Here is a 15,533-nt window from a genome sequence, read left to right as displayed (position 1 = left end):
TTCATCTACCGGAATATTGCACATTGCAGGTCATGTAGTTTTCGTCATATTTTTCGAAAACCACCGTCATCTTCAAACATTCTAACGAACTCACGAGAAAAATCAGCGAGGCCTGTCATATAAAGATTAGGAGTAGCATGTCCATAAGTTAACCATCCGTCACACTGCATAAAAAGAATTTAGTTATTTAAACCACTCTTGATTTTCGTTATAAGTATGGCAACGCTGCCTCAGTGCACCTCCTGTTCTGCGCATGCCTTGATGTAAGCTGCCAGTACCTATATATATATATATATATATATATATATATATATATATATATATATATATGCACAAATGTAATTTAGGTATGTGTGCACCAGTGTAGCCGGGAACAGGATGAGTTTTTTTAATGTGGCTATTGTAAAGCTATCAACGGATTTGTCACATGATGAGTCGTTATAAGCATCCACTATGGCACGAATGCCGTCTTTGTGGGGAATATTAGTATAAAGTGACGCAACATCTAATGTTACCAGAAATGAGTCAGCAGGTATATTCAGGTCGATGATGTCAGCGAGGAAATGAGAAGTGTCCTTCAGATAGGATGGAAAAGTTGGAGGTAGTATAAATCAGGCCATCGACATAGCTTGAAAGTAGTTCGGTGAAAGTGCCAATGCCTGACACTATAGGACGACCAGGGTTATTGGGCTTATGTATTTTAGGCAATAGGTAAAACCTTCCTGGAACAGGGCTCAGTGGGACTAATGAGTACTTTGCTTTATCGGGAAGTTTGTCATCCAGTAGTAAATGCTTGATTGTATCAGTAACGATGTCTTTATATTCTTCGGTGGGGTTTTCACTGAGTCGCTTGTAAAACGTGTCATTATCTAGCTGTCTCTGAGCTTCATAAACGTAGTCCGTTGTGTTCATTATCACGATTGCGCCTCCTTTATCAGCCGGTTTTTTTACAATATCTGTGCGTTCTTGTAAACATTTAACTGCATTCCGTTCTTTGAATGTGAGGTTTCCTTTGAATGAAATGCGGTTCCCATAAGCCTGCAGGATGTCACGCTAAACTGCAGAAATGTACATATCGAGGAATTAATCGCGCTGTGTTGGCGGCGTCCAGTGTTGATGGGAAGACATGTTACTCTTGGATGATGAACGTTTATGGAAAAATTCGCTTAGCTTCATACTGTGCGCGAATTTATTTAAGTCTTTTACCAAGTTAAATTCATTGTAGCCGCCAGTAGCTGGACAGAAATTCAAGCCCCGAGCAAGCACACTCATTTCTGAGTCAGATAAAACCAAGTTTGAAACGTTTACTACGTTAGGTCTAGCTGATAGTTTGTCTCGTCTAGAACAGGATGATTCGACGGGAAGGGAATCTTCGTTGGTCAGTGGTTTTGGAAGGGTAATGTGGTCACGCAAAAACTTTTTTGCTTTCTTCTGTTCAACTTCTAATTGTTTTCTCTGTTCGTATTTAACCAGCGAAGCCGATTCAGAGGGATCCAACATACGAGCCTTGCGCAACTGTCGTTCACTGTTTAGCAACGCTTTGACAGCAGAATTTTAATGGTCGATGATGATGCGCATGAGAGCTAGAGACGCATTTTTTAACGTTTCGTTCCATTTCTCGACGTTGCGTTGTGACATTTGGGAAGTTGCTGGTTTGAGCGAAATCACAAGTCCTTTCGGTACAGTCAAGGTGTTTACATAGGTGTTTAGCATAGACGGGTGAAGTTTGTATTTCACTCGCTTTTCCACAATTTTTCTAATTCTGAGAAAGTCACGACCCTGAATAGCGTTGTCGCATGAGATCGGTATTAGTCAATTCTTTGAAGATACAGTGCTTTTTTCACGATTGAATTTTCTTAAAGCGTAACGGTGAGACAAAGAATTGTTTCCAGACCTTTCACGAGTGGAGAGTCCTTGGTTCCTTGATTTCGCAGCAACTGTGGCGTAGGTAGATTTTTCTTGCGCAAGTGGCTCGGTGTAGATTTCGGGCACTTGGAGGCGTTGGGGTGAAGATGAGCGGGGCGAGGATGCAAGTTCCACAAGACCAGGTTGGTGGGCGTTGGAGGATTGCTTCAACGGACCACTGGGCATGTGGTCTAGCCAAGAGGAAGATGAGGCGTCCGTTGAGTTCCGGAAACACATCTGCTTTATGTGGCCAGCCATCAGTGCAACGCCCTCGAAGTTTGGGTGAAGGCCGTCTGCCGCGAGGACGCGCACCGATGGAAACCATTCCAAGGCATGGTCCAGAAAGAACACCCGGTAAGAGCGACAGCAGAAGCTCAATAGGTGGTCGTTGAAATCACAGGCTTCGCGATTACAGTGGCGGACAATTGCTTCATTGTGCTTGTCACGACGGCAGTTTAAAGCACTGGGTAGTAATAAAGTTGCATAGATCCGGGTTATCATGGGGCGTTTCGACAGAATGAGTTGTAGCAGGGCCTTGTACTTGTGGAACGTTACACATCCAGTGCTGTGAACCAAATCATTCGTTCCAACATGAAGAATCAGAGTTGTCGTTGAACATGGCACGAAGTCCAAAAGGCCATGTACGTCACGTATCACAGCGCCAAACTGTGTGATGAACGCAGGAGTGCCCTCTCGAAGAGGGTCGAAATGCTGAAACATATATTTCGTTTGGGAGTCGCCAACGACAGCCATTGAAACTGTCGTCTTCGGGAATTTCCGTTTGATCGTTTTCGTTGCCGTCCTGCCAGAATCCATAGGTATTTGGTATTTCTTGAAAGTCTTCCTGGATTCCGGTCGAGTTATAAGTCACCAGAAGAAGCGAACGAGCAAACTAAAAACGATGCTTTATTGCCAACGTTACGGCCGGGGACCGGCCTTCGTCAGGGCATACGTGCATATTACACTAACACGCACTTCTTAAGAACACAGCGTGGGGGACCCCAATTGTGAATAATCACTCTTAGCAATATTGACATACATGTTAACAAAAAGATATTGAGACATGCACAGCATTTTCTTGATAACGGAGCAGCAGTGCGCTATACAGAATATGGTAGGGCAAGGTGAGTTGAAAACATAGATACAAATAATACGATGGACACTTGTGATATCGCAACATTTGTGAATGAACAAAAAAGGCAACGCCATGGTAAGTTACGTTCATTGTCAATAAAATATACATGAACATAATATCACCATTGATGTCACAAATGTGGTAACAGAGTGTGCATGCTTTCTGGTAAACTAACTAATGTGTCACCAATGACACCGCAACGTAATAACGGCAGTGAAAAAACGTGTATGTGGGCTACGGCGGTTGATTTATCTCTTTTGCCGGTAAAAACGTAAGCCTCCCTGGGTTCTCGTTTATTCCAGACGCTATGACATTAAATTTATGAATAAGATTCACAGACTTTTCTTTTGTAGTGCGATTTAAAACCAGATTCGAGAATTGTGGCAGTTATGTTGTCGAAAGAGTGGCCTGGGGTAGCGAGGTGTTTGGACAGGGGAAGGCTAGGCAGGCACCTGACGTGTGACCTGTGAATATTGAAGCGCAACCGGAAAGTTGTCTCCGTTTGACCAATATATTGGAGGTCACACAATGAACATTGCAGCAAGTAGATTGCATTGCTCGTGTCGCAGTCGAAATCGCCTTTTATCCAGAGAGTGAAGTTTGATGCAGAGCTCTTAACAATACGCGACGTGGTCATGTGTGGGCACACCTTGCAGCGTGCCTTGTTGCATGGGTGACACCCCACATTGGCTGGCGTTGATAGTTTGGATGACGTAAGTATGTCTCGTAGGTTTCTCGATCGGCGGTAAACTGCTCGTGGAGGCTCCGGGAAGACGTCTTTGAGACGATTGCTCTGCATTAGTATATTGTAGTGCTTTTTGAGAATCGCGTTAGCATTTGGAATTGCCGGAGAATGTGTCAGAATTAAATTGATGTGCTTCCGGAGCGCAGGTTCTTTATTTCATTTTAGAAGCGCTGTTCGGTCCATTGCATCGGCGCGCATGATCGCGTTGTCGATAATTTGAGGCGGGTACTGTTGTACAGTTAGGGAATCACGAAGATTATCACAGTTTTCAGTAAAGTCTGAACTTTCAGAGCACAGCCTTTTGAAACGAAGTGCTTGACTGTAGGGTATACTCGTCTTACAATGTTTTACATGGCTGCTTTTGAATGAATTTTTTGCCTTTTGCGGCGAAAAATTATCTACTAAAGTATACAGAAAACCCACCGACGCTCACCGACACCTTCATTTCAAAAGTAGCCATGTAAAACAACTTCACTTTGAGCACTTCAAGAAACGGTGGAAGTTCCCAAAGACGCTGGTTTCAACGGCCGTTGTAGAGGACTCCCAAACAACGTACCTTTAACAGCACTTCAAGCCTGCTCGAGAAGGCAGTCCCGCCTTCGTTCCACAGTGTGCCGCCAACATCGATGACGTACGTGTGTTACTGGACTTCATGCCATCGTCAACAACGACCCTTATCCTAAGCGTCGGGACTAATGACCTCATCCGCAACACCGGTCGCGTGGCGCTTGATAAATATAGAGACCTGCTGAACTTCATTGCTTCGCAACGCTCTGGAATACACCGGATACATGCAAGGTTAGTCCTTCATCGATTTACGAATTGTTGCCGCGGCAGCTGCAACACAGCGACTGTACAACACTGCAATCGAGAAGCATGTGAATTTAATCGCCGCCTGAAAGAATTTTGCCGCCACTCTCGTCTTGTATTATTTATGAACCACGGTTTCGAGTGGTTCCCATCGCCACGTGTTCTCGCTGCTGGTGGCTACATCCCAGCTACGAGAGCGTCGTCCTCATGGCGAGCCATATCCGACAACTATGTCCTCGCAACATGCGCAATATCATATCTTGCTCATGGCTTGATCACGCAACCAGCTGTTCCCGAAAACAGAAGTCGCCCGATCGACTGCTGTCATCCCTGGATCAACAGCTAAGTAAGCCCTCGGGCAAACGACAGCAAAGAGCATCTCCGAAGCAAGGTTCGTTCAACCGCATACCACCCGAACCGAAGCAATACACAAAGGAGCCCTCCTTCATTGGACAGTTGAACAGTCCCTCAAAGCAAGAGCACGCCACCCGACCGTTTCCCTCGCAAAACCAACGCACCGGTGACTCCCTTCATACGACAGAGCACCAGGCTCCTCAAAACAACGCTTCAAGTTTGCAGACGCAGCCACCACAAAAAAGGTTCGTCACTTTTCCTACTTCACACCCACACAAGCTTAGAATTGCTAAATTCAGCAAGGTCTCTAATTATTGACTAGTATTCCAACCGGCAGTTAATCTATCAAACTATTCGGGTTTTTGTAAAATCAGGAAGGTTATTGAAAAACGAATCCGTCATGCTCTCCACGTGTCCACACTTTGTACCTATGTAACTGCTTTGACGGTATCTGAGGGGCGTCGACTTTCGTTGAAACCAGCAACTTCCTAAATATCGAGCCACAACAGTGACATATTGAATGCAACCTTAACAAATCCTTCTTTAGACCTAACGCGTGTCGTGATCGACCATTACATAGAATCCCCCAAAGCATTGTTTAACACTGACCGACAACTACGCGTCTCGCATCCGATGAGTTCTTCAGAGATCAGGGCCCTCAACGAATACGAACAAAGTAAATACGCTGAAATCCACTCAAAAAAGGCTAGCAACTTGCTCCGCGACAAAATATTTCCTGAGACAGCTGGTAAAGGAATAGCCGATTCTGATAATACAGAAGTAGACAAGTCCACTAACATTGTCAACACTTCTAAGGTTATTCTATCCGAACCGGAATTAGCAGTACTTGCTCGGGGTTTAAACTTTTATCCTGCGACGGGTGGCTTTAACGAGTTAAGAAAAAAACGAGTTCCAGCTAGCAAAGGATTTTAGAAATTTTGCACGAAACCTAGGTTTAAGGGAATTCTTTCATGAACGGCCATCTTCTTCGCACATGCGATGCCGCGAGCTCTGGACACCTCCAACGAACGTGCCACGTTTCTTGATCCCTACATCTTAGCAGTACAAGGCGACATTCTAGAAGCCTATAAGAAACCCACTTCCTTTAAGCATAATCTGTCCATTTCTGAAAAAAGCCCTCCGTAAGCTTTAAGATCGCGAAAACATAATTATCAAACCAGCAGATAAAGAGGCGCTGTAGTAACAATGAATAGGTTTGAATAAATTACTGAGATTCAAAGAGAGCTGAATGATATTCATTTCTGTAAGCGTCTTGATGACGATCCGACAGAGTGGTACAGGAAAATAGTTTCCAATACCATAAACGACCTTGTAAAACGTGACAAAATCAGCGAGAGAGTTATTAGGTCATTGATCCCCCTTATCCCCAGCTCGTGGTGATTTGATATCCTGCCGAAAATACACAAAGCAAGCAATCCTTGCCGACCCATTGTTTCTGCTATTGGCATCGTTTCTGCTATTGGCATCGTTGTTTCTGCTATTGGCAACGTGAATCAATGTCTAGCTTCGTTGATAATCTCATTAGGAATATCCCACCCGCTTTCAATTCATACCTAAAAGATACAAACCATTTTTTGCTCGACATCATTGACCTCGACGTGCCACCTAGTTCATTGCTTGTGACACTAGACATAGCCTCACTCTATACGAACATCCCGCATATTGATGGCATTCAACCAATATGGAGGCTTATGAACAAAACGTTTCTAACAAAACGGTGGACAGCAACACACAAGCGTGGTTACTAGAACCAATCCTGACATTGAACACTTTCGCATTTGATGGTGCGCATTATAAACAGGTTAGTGGCATTCCTATGTGTACGAAAATTGGACCAATGCTATGCAAATATCCTTATGGGCCAACTAGAAGATAAATTCTTAGACGCATGCTGTCTCAAACTAATTTATTATAGGTGTTATATATACGATGTGTTTCTGATCTGACAGCACGGAGAGACAGAACTTCTGTCGTTCGTTGCATACTTCTACAAGGCTCATCTCACCATCTCTTCTTCAAAATCATACTCAAGCACAGCAATAATCTTTCTTGGCGTCACGGTTACTAAACGGGCTAATCAAGTGACGACTAAACACTTTAGAAAACCCACGGATCGGCAGTCATACCTATATTTCAAAAATTCACATCGAAAGCACTGCAAAACGGCAATCCCCTATGGTCAAGCACTGCGTTTAAAGAAAATATGTTCGAAAAATTCAGATTTACAGACAACTGCTCCAGACTTCGGGGGGCTCTAAAGAAACAAAAATATCCACCACGAATCATCAACCATGCTAATAAAACAGGCTAAGAACATTGACCGTAAGGAACTTTTTATTCGGAAGAAGAACGCCGCATCGTCAAGCGCGAGCCTGGCTATAACGTACTCCGCATCTACACCAAACATCAGCAGCATTATTTAGAAGCATCACAACATACTACTACAGAGTGATCACCTTAAAAACACTTTTCCTTATCCCTCACGTGTGGCATAGCGCAGATCTAAGGACCTACGTGACGTACCAACATCATCAAGGATTACCCCCACCAGTTTTCTGGTTGTCATCTATTCAACGAACCCCGTTGCAAAGTTTGCAACCATATAACGAAGATAACTTTTGTTAAGAGCACAGCATCATTCTTTCATCTAAAAATTAAAGGGGACTTTGACTGCGACACAAGCAACATTGTGTACATGCTTGAATGCTCTGTGTGCAAAGTCCTATACTTCAGACATTCTGAAACGTCTTTTAGACTGCGCTTTAATAATCATAAGTCACATGCCACAAGCCTACCCAATCTACCTTTGTCTAAGCACGTTAACAATCCTGGTCACTCATTGTATAAACTAACAGCTACTATACTGGAATCAGGTTTCCCTTCTCAATATAATAGGGAACTGTACGAGTAATTGCTAATAAACAAGTTCAACGCCAACTTATCCGGTATAAATGAAAATCCAGGCAAACGGACGTTTCTTTCGGCGCAGAAATAAGTTCCAGTTTCATCACAGTCTGTTAATAATCGCTGTACACACAGATTTTCAGTACACGGTTTCGGTGAGGTGAATTTCTTCACTTTGTGTTATCGATTCTGTTTGTGCCCCATGAAATTTTTATAACGCAACTTTTTTATTCGAACGTTTTCTGTTATACTTTTGGGTTTCGTGCGCGTGATTTTCTATAAGGGTGTGATAGCTTTATTTTTATTTTTTTTTGTATATATCACAGTAGTTTTGAAACTGCTATTCATGTGACCTATTTGATGTAAGCACCATTCATGCATTCTCGTAATTTTACTTTAACATTGATTTGACATTCTCTGCTCACTGTTCATTACTCGCCGCATCGCAGTAGATAGTGGATGATAGTGATGACTCGCATGTCAGGGGCCCTTGATATATCATGCCTACTTAAGAAAAGCGCTTTCTTGTATCGTGTTTTCCCTGATGAAGGCCGGTCCTGGGCTTAAACATAGGTAAAATGAATGTTTTCGTTTCGCCCGTCCTCTACTTCTTGGTATAGGCACACCTTCTTTTTCATTCACACACACACGTATATATATATATATATATATATATATATATATATATATATATATATATATATATATATATATATATATATATTGTAGCGATGCTGAGGCAGACACGCTAAAAAACAAGTAACTTTATTAGGGCGAACTTGTGCCCACAAGTCTAATGACTATGGTCGTCGAGTCCGAGTAGCCGAGATGCACAGATTCAACAACTTCCTCTTTCTCGTTGTTGGAGCGCATGAACGAGTGGCACATGCCAGCCGGGTCTTGCTGGTGCTCTTGCCATGATGATTGCGGCGGGCTACTTGGACGTGGCCAACCTGTCGCGGCATCATCCCCCTCCTCAGATGCATTGTCCCGATGCTTGAGAGAGTGAAATGATACATGCGCCCTCTCACTCGTTTTCCGACGATCTGTCATGATAGGGCTTCATGCGGACTACGTGTACCACTTCCGTGGTATTGCGGCGTCTTGAGCTCACGTGTCCCGCGGATCTGACTTCATAAGTGACGTCGCTGATACGGTTGAGTACTTCATAAGGGCCGAAGTATCGACAAAGAAGCTTTTCAGAGAGTCCGCCGCGGCGCACTGGGATCCATATCCACACTTTGTCACCGGGATGATAGAGTGCGTCACTGCGTCGCTTGTTGTACCGACTAGAGTCGATGCGCTGTTGACGGCGTATTCGGTATCTTGCCATTTGTCGTGCTTCTTCGGCTCTTTGCAAGAAGTCATCTAAGTCAGGTGGATAGCTGTTTTCGTCCTGTAGTGGTAACATGGCATCCAGTGGGGTGGTCACTCTTCGGCCGAATACTAGTTCGAAAGGGGCAACGTGTGTTGTTTCTTGAACGGCCGTATTATATGCGAATGTTACGTAGGGTAATATTTCATCCCACTGTTTATGCTCAACATCGACATACATTGATAGCACGTCGGTCAGAGTTCGGTTGAGGCGTTCTGTTAAGCCATTTGACTGAGGGTGATACGCCGTTGTTCTTCTGTGATCGGTATTTGTCATGCGCATCAGACATTGCATAAGGTCTGCAGTAAATGCGGTACCCCGATCCGTAATAACGACGATGGGCGCACCATGTCTGAGCACTATGTTGTTCACAAAGAACTTGGCAACTTCGGCAGCTGTCGCACTGTACAGAGAGTCAGTCTCAGCATAACGGGTCAGATAATCTGTAGCTACGACAATCCATTTCTTGCCTGCACATGATGTCGGGAAAGGTCCTAGGAAGTCCATGCCGACTTGTTGGAATGGGGCATCCGGAGGCTCTATTGGATGGAGAAGGCCGGCTGGTTTTACGGCTGGAGTTTTGCGCCGTTGACATTGACGACAAGTTTTCACGTAGTGCTGCACTGATGCGAGCAACTTAGGCCAATAGTACTTCAGGCGAATCCTGGCGAATGTTCGGCTCACACCCATGTGGCCAGATGATGGCTCGTCATGGCATGCATGCAGAATTTTCTGTCGCATGGTTGTGGGCACGACTAGTAAAAACGTTTCGCCATTAGGTTCAAAGTTCCTCCTGTAAAGGACACTTCCTCGAAGGCAGAACGTGGATAGCCCTCTGGAGAATATGCTAGGAACTTGAACGTCGAGACCCTGCAGGTGTTGTATAAGCGCCAGCAAATCCGGGTCATCTCGTTGTTGTTGAGCGATTTTGGATGCGTCGACAACGCCTAGAAACGGGAAGTCTTCCTCTTCAGGTACACTTGGATCGGCGGGAGAACGTGACAGGCAGTCGGCATCACTGTGTTTCCTTCCAGATTTGTATACGACCGTAATGTCATACTCCTGCAGCCTAAGGCTCCATCTGGCTAGTCGACCTGACGGATCCTTGAGATTTGCTAGCCAGCATAGAGCATGGTGGTCACTGACAGCTCTGAACGGTCTACCATAAAGGTAGGGTCGAAACTTATTTATTGCCCAGATGACTGCGAGGCACTCTTTTTCAGTAGCAGAGTAGTTTGCCTCAGCTTTTGATAGTTTGCGGCTGGCGTAGGCTAACACTTTCTCTTGACCATTTTGCCTCTGGACCAGGATGGCGCCGAGGCCGACATTGCTGGCATCGGTATGGACTTCAGTGTCGGCTGTCTCATCAAAATGGGCAAGTATTGGTGAACCCTGTAGCCGTTTTCTTAATTCATCAAAAGCTTTCTGTTGTTCGCTTTCCCATATGAAGGGCACGTCGTCTTTCGTTAGTTTTGTTAGAGGTTCCGCGATCTTTGAAAAATTTTCCACAAATCGCCTATAGTAGGCACATAAACCCTAAAATCGACGCACTGACTTTTTGTCTTTGGGTGTAGGGAACCTCTGAACAGCGGCTGTCTTTTCGGGATCAGGACGAACACCGTCAGAACTAATGACATGTCCAAGGAATCTCAGCTCTTCGAAGCAGAAGTGGCATTTTTCGGGTTTGATTGTCAAGTTTGCTGACCTGATAGCCTGTAATACAGTGCGCAGTCGCTCTAGGTGTTTGTCGAACGTTGCGGAGAATACCACCACGTCATCCAAATACACTAGGCATGACTGCCATTTCAATCCCGCGAGGACAGTGTCCATCATTCGCTGGAACGTCGCTGGCGCGGAACAGAGGCCGAATGGAAGCGCTTTGAATTCGTAGAGGCCATCTGGTGTTACGAATGCCGTTTTTTCACGGTCCCGCTCGTCTACCTCTATTTGCCAATATCCGCTTTTCAGATCCAAGGAGGAGAAAAACTTTGCGGAGCGCAGCCGATCTAGTGTACCGTCAATACGTGGCAAGGGGTAGACATCTCGTTTAGTTACACTGTTGAGTTTACGGTAGTCGACACAGAATCTAAGCGTATTGTCTTTCTTCTTAACGAGCACTACGGGGGACGCCCATGGACTATTCGAAGGCTGGATGACATCATCCGAAAGCATTTCCTCCACTTGCTTCTTAATGATTTCCCGTTCTTTCTGTGACACTCGATATGCATGCTGGCATATAGGCCTTATGTCGTCTTGAGTTATAATTCTGTGTTTCGTAATTGACGTGCGCTTGACCTTCGAGGCAATCGAAAAGCAATCAGAGAATTCTTTTACTAAGGCGTAAATCCGTTTCTTTTGACTGTCCGGAAGGCTCTGATTGACGGTCACGGATGTGTCGATGTTGCAGGTTACTGGTCGAGTGGTTGATGTCGTCAAGCTGCATAGTTCAGTCGCCGTACAGAAGTCGTGTAAGTAGGCAATAGCCGTGCCTTGAGCGATGTGTTGAAGTTCATTGGAGAAATTTGTGAGTAGGACATCTGCACGGCCTTTTGTCAAGTGAACAAGACCCCTAGATACGCAGACACCTTAGTTTAAAAACAGCCCTAGATTTGTATCCGCTATGCCTTCGCGGTTGTAAAATGCGTCATTCTCTACGAGCACCATTATACTGCAGCGTGGCAGCACAGTTACGTCATCATGAACAACGCGTAGAGCAGTTAGGCGTCGCTCCTCAGATTCCTCTACAGGTATAGCTCGTTCAGTCGAAAACGACACGCTGGACCTACGCAGGTTAATTACGGCGCCATTAGCTCGCAAAAAATCCATTCCTATAATGAGGTCTCTTGAACATTCTGGTAGTACAATGAAATCGGCAACGTAAATAAAGCCCCGTATTTCAAGTCTTGCGGTGCATCTGCCAAGGGGCGTAATAATGTGACCACCTGCCGTGCGTATCTGCGATCCACTCCACTGTGTTACAACTTTGTTTAACTTCTTCACCATCTTGTGACTTATCACTGAATAATCAGCACCGGTGTCGACTAAGGCATTCAGCTCCCATCCTTCCATTCTCAACCGCAAATCTGAAGTAACGCTTTCGTGGCTGTACCCATTTACCGGAAATACACCGTCGTCTCCCTCAAGCCATATTGGAGTATCTTCGTAATTGATGTTATCAGCGGCCTCACCTCCCCAGGTCGCCTGCTTCAGTTTTCCGGGAGTGGACTTGGAGAGCGATGACCAGGCTGCCTTGAAGGTGCACGTGGGCTGGATGACCGGTAGCGCATAGGTGATGGTGACCGCGACCGACGTTGGCGTAGTGGTGACGAGTTCTGGCGCGTGGACAAGTACTCCTCAATCTCTGCTGGTCGTTCGCCATTTCGGGGGCACGGTGCATACGATGGGAAGCCTCTTAATCCGGCCTGTCGGTAAGGGCAGAATCTGTACAAATGACCCGCTTCGCCACAATGGAAACAAAGAGGCCTGCGCTCGTGATCACGCCAGACGTCACTTTTCCTGGGCCTAGGCTCCACATAGCGATGCGTGCTACGTGCTCCTGGGGGCAGATAGGTAGCCGTTGGTTCCCGTGGACGAGGTGCGCTGCGTGCTGTAGATGGGAGAGGAGTCACCGCCATCGCAACTGCTGCATTGTTGTGTACTGTGGGTTGTCGGAGAACTTTAGAGTACGTTCGGATAGGTCGAACCGGCTGCAGCTCACGCTCTGGTTCTCGTATGACTTGCCTCAATTCGTCACGAACAACGTCTGTAACAAATAGTACAGTTGGAGTCTGGTGCATTTGCAGTCTGCTCAGTTCTTCCCTAATGACTGATCTAATGAGTTCTCGCAGGGCTTTAACGTCGTTTCGCACGCCTCCAGAGAATACCTGTGCAGATGCGCAGTTAAGATTCCGGTTGTACTTCCGAGCGCGTTGTTCTAGTGTTTTTTCGATGGCCGTCACTTCCGAATAAAACTCGGCAACAGTGCTTGGAGGGTTGCGGACGAGAACGGCGAACAGCTCTTGCTTCACTCCGCGCATTAGATGGCGCACCTTCTTATCCTCCGCAATGTTATAATCCGCACGCTTGAACAGACGGACCATGTCCTCAATGTACATGGCAGCACTCTCGTTTGTGAGCTGGTTCCTGGATTGAAGAGCAGCTTCCGCTTTTTCTTTTCGGTCCATGTTCGCGAACGTAGCCACCGCTTGTCTTCGAAATACCTCCCAGGTAGACAACGAGGTTTCATGGTTCTCAAACCATGTCTTTGCGAAGTCTTCCAGGGCGAAGTATACGCGACGGATTTTCTCTCTTTCGTCCCATTCATTCAAGCTCGCGACTCTCTCGAACAGGTCCAGCCAATCTTCAACATCCTCGTACGAGTCGCCGTGGAATACTGGCGGCTGGTGCGGTTGGCTAATGAACACTTGTGCCGGTGTTACCTGGGTAGTCATAGTGGTGGCATCCATAGTTTGAATTCCCCTTGGTATGAAGTGAAGAGGACCGAACCCAGGTGAGTCACCTCGAAGACGGCGACTTGCCCTCTGGTGTACAGGAGTCACTTCCACGGGGTTGATACGCTGGTCGTCGGGGCTACGCTGTCTTGAGCTCGCGGGGCTTCGATTCATACCCAGCACCTCCACCAGAAATGTAGCGATGCTGAGGCAGACAGGCTAAAAAACAAGTAACTTTATTAGGACGAACTTGTGCCCACAAGTCTAATGACTATGGTCGTCGAGTCCGAGTAGCCGAGATGCACAGATTCAACAAACTCCTCTTTCTCGTTGTTGGAGCGCACGAACGAGTGGCACATGCCAGCCGGGTCTTGCTGGTGCTCTTGCCATGATGATTGCGGCGGGCTACTTGGACGTGGCCAACCTGTCGCGGCAATATATATATATATATATATATATATATATATATATATATATATCACCTTTTTTCAGTAAAAAACGGTTCTGAGTCAGCACCGTCTTGTCGTTTTGTCCCGAGTTTCAAGTGTTGCGCTGTCAACAAGTTCACGATGGGTCCCCACCAACTGGTCCAACTTACCCTCTTACGGCAATATATATCTAGTACTCAGGGTTCTTTACTGTGTGTAAATTCGAACCTTGATGACCCGGCTTGCCTGGCAGCCATGACTGCCGTAAGTGTGTGTAGGGCCAGAGTTGCTTCCTGGCACGTTATACGAGAAATTTGCCCAGCCGATGTGCAGATGTTGGGCGGTTGGCTGAAGCCTTCGGATGGGCATTCTTGAAGGATATGCAAATATCTTGTCTGAATGGCGGCGGCAAGTTAGGATGCTCAAAGACCTACTTCGTATTGCATTTTCAACTCATCTGGATCAATACCCGGTTTCGCGCATGTATAGACAGTGGTGCAAGGCGGCTGCATCCACCTGCGAATTCCTCTCGCGCATTGTACGTCCGACGTTCCGGTTGAAAAAAAAGGGGGGGCCTGGTACAGAACCATGTGCTTAACCTTAGTGCATTGCCAATACCGGAGGAACATGAGAGGATGCAGGGACTTGGACCGAAGTACTTCTTCGACCTTCACCTGTACCTTTTTGAAAAGATAGCCATAGCGAGGGTGGTCTCAAGATGTGCCAAGGAGGATGAACGTTCAAGGTGTTTTCGGACTGTGTTGACACCATTGTCAGAACAAGAAAAGTGCGGGTGATTGAGGACTCGCTAAGACCACTAGTGGGCTTTTTTTGTGAAAACAAACTGCGTGTTCTAGTACCCGACAAACAAGGATACTTCGGCGTTATAACTTTTGAAGCGGATATAAAAAGAGCGAGGACGCAATTGAGAGAAATTTCAGGCGTGTCAGTGTTAAGACTTTAGAAGTAAAACACCGAGGACTTCCAATGTTAGAAGGATCGAATATGCGTTTGGCGGCCAGCGTAAAGAGGTAGAAAAACCTGGAGGTACAGGTCTTCTTTTCAGTGACATCGCGCAAGGAAGGCATGCCTTTCTGGGCTAGAGTCTCGGAAAAGGTAGCTTGCAGTTGGATATTTCCAGTTTTCTACAAAAGAACCTTGAAAGCCTGAACATTTTTTACCTCTTCCGCATACTGAATTTCGATTCTGTGGGTGAGTACCTGAAAAACATCTCGATGAGCTTAAGTAGCGCATTCAGCGTAGATATAGAAAAGATATACTATTCCCACCCGCATTGCCAAGTTACGAAATGCGTAAAAGACTGTATAGTGTTTGACAACGATGAATAATCTTTCATCGATGGTTGCGGCATTTCTTTAAATAATTTCTTAAAATTTCTCATTTT

This window comes from Rhipicephalus microplus, unplaced genomic scaffold, assembly GCF_043290135.1.
Source record: "Rhipicephalus microplus isolate Deutch F79 unplaced genomic scaffold, USDA_Rmic scaffold_16, whole genome shotgun sequence".
Lineage (NCBI taxonomy): Eukaryota > Metazoa > Arthropoda > Arachnida > Ixodida > Ixodidae > Rhipicephalus > Rhipicephalus microplus.
Note: the sequence above shows the minus strand (reverse complement) of the source record.